Here is a 2,630-nt window from a genome sequence, read left to right on the forward strand (position 1 = left end):
TATATTATCATATTTTTTTTCTCTCACAAAAGTAGTGCACTGCGCCTTTACTAGTCCTGTATTAGAGGATCAATATAGCTGTCTGTAGCGTTCTTACTTGCTGTAGCGTTCTGACTTACGTCATTGGTGCTGCTGGCACTCTTTGGACATGATCCTTGCCATCCTACAGAGTGTAAGCCAGTCAGCGGACATTCGGGGGGGTTGTATCTGTGACACTGCAGATAAAAGCCATGGCTGTGTGTGTCAAACCGAATCCTGCCTCTTCTCTTCTCCCCTCACCATTCACATTAGATAACCACAGACTTCTAAATTGCTGTTTTCCTTGAAATCCACACCAGTGTAGGGTGGAAATAGTATGTGAGCCCTTGCATTCACCCTCCTTTGGCAGCAATAAACTCAACCAAATGTTTTCTGTAGTTGCGGATCAGACCTGAAAAACGGTCAGGAGGAATTTTGGACCATTCATCTTTACAAAACTGTTTCAGTTAAACATTATTCTTAACATGTCTGGTGAAAACCGCTCTCGAGGTCATGCCACAGCATCTTAAATTAGGTTGAGGTCAGGACTCTGACTGGGCCACTAGAAGATGTATTTTCTTCTGTTGAAGCCATTCTATTGTTGATTTACTTCTGTGTTTTGGGTTGTTTTCCTGTTGCATCACCCAACTTCTGTTGAGCTTCAATTGGCAGACAGATTGCCTTAAATTCTCCTGTAAAATGTATTGATAAACTTGGGAATTAATTTTTCCATCAATGATAGCAGCTGTCCAGGCCCTGAGGCAGCAAAGCAGCCCCGAACCATGATGCTCTCCCTCCACCATACTTTAAATCAAATCAAATCTCATTTTCGTACATCAGCTGATATCTCTAAGTGCTGTACAGAAACCCAGCCCAAAACCCCAAACAGCAAGCAATGCAGGTGTAGAAGCACCTGTAGTTAATCACAGTAGTTGTTGAGGGTGCAGCAAGCCAGCACCTCAGGAGTAAATGTCAGTTGGCTTTTCATAGCTGATCATGAAGAGTATCTCTACCGCTCCTGCTGTCTCTAAAGAGTTGAACAGATTCCATAGCCACAGGCAGAACAGTTGAAACTGGAGCAGCAGCACGGCCAGGTGGACGAGGGACATCAAGGAGCCATCATGCCAGGTAGTCCTTAGGCATGGTCCTAGGGCTCAGGTCCTCCGAGAGAAAGAAAGAAAGAGAGAATTAGAGAGAGCATACTTAAACTTTACAGTTGGGATGAGGTTTTGATGTTGGTGTGCCGTGCCTTTTTTTCTCCACACATAGAGTCGTGTGTTCCTTCCAAACAACTCAACTTATTTTAATCTGTCCACAGAATATTTTGCCAGAAGTGCTGTGGAACATCCAGGTGCTCTTTTGCGAACTTCAGATGTGCAACAATGTTTTTTTTGGACAGCAGTGTTTAGTGTTTAAAGTATCGTAGACTTGTCAACAGAGATGTTAGCATGTTCCAGAGATTTCTATAAGTCTTTAGCTGACACTCAAGGATTCTTCTTAACCTCATTGAGCATTCTGCGCTGTGCTCTTGCAGTCATCTTTGCAGGATGGCCACTCCTAGGGAGAGTGGCAACAGTGCTGAACTTTCTCCATTTTATAGACAATTTGTCTTACTGTGGACTGATGGACATCAAGGCTTTTAGAGATACTTTTGTAACCCTTTCCAGCTTAATGCAAGTCAACAATTCTTAATCTTAGGTGTTCTGAGATCTCTTTCGTTCGAGGCATGGTTCACATCAGGCAATGCTTCTTGTGAATAGCAAACTCAAATTTGGTGACTATTTTTTTATAGGGCAAGGCAGCTCTAACCAACATCTCCAATCTCGTCTCATTGATTCGACTCCAGGTTAGCTGACTGCTGACTCCAATTAGCTTTTGGAAAAGTAATTAACCGAGGGGTTCACATACTTTTTCCAACCTACACTGTGAATGTTTAAACGATGTATTCAATACAGACAAGAAAAATAGAATAACGTTTTTATTAGTTTAAGCAGACTGTGTTTGTCTATTGTTGTGACTAAGATGAAGATCAGTTCAAATTTTCTGACTAATTTATGCAGAAATCCAGGTAATTACAAAGGGTTCACATACTTTTTCTTGCCACTTATTGAACCAACGTGGTTCTGAAATGTGAAAATTGACGTCTGTGCCCAGAATCACTTGTAATCACTTGGAGAATTGTCTAATTGCCTTTTAAAATAAATAGCTTATACCTGAAATGAAATCCAATTGTCTGTCTGTTTCACATTTGGAGATAGTGTTTCCTGTTGTGATTGATATTCAGTGGGGTTGAAGTCAGCCAGGACAAGGGCATCATCTGCTGAATGACTTGGCAACAAGCTGACTCTCTTTGCATCCCAAATGGCACTTTATTACCCATTTAGTGCACTCCTTTTGACCAGGGCCTACAAGGAATAGGGTGCCATTCAGGATGCAGACTCTGTCTCTCTCTGACCATGTTGATCTGATTGATTTCACTTTTGCCATCTGGCCCTACAGCAGAGCTCTCTGTATTCACTGGATCACAAGATGAGGAGTGTCTGAGTGGGAATGTTCTGCTGTTCCCTTACTTCTTACAAAAGACCGGGATGAGATGGACGAGAGTATGAGTG

Source organism: Oncorhynchus gorbuscha, unplaced genomic scaffold (genome assembly GCF_021184085.1).
Source record: "Oncorhynchus gorbuscha isolate QuinsamMale2020 ecotype Even-year unplaced genomic scaffold, OgorEven_v1.0 Un_scaffold_622, whole genome shotgun sequence".
NCBI classification, from domain to species: Eukaryota; Metazoa; Chordata; class Actinopteri; order Salmoniformes; family Salmonidae; genus Oncorhynchus; species Oncorhynchus gorbuscha.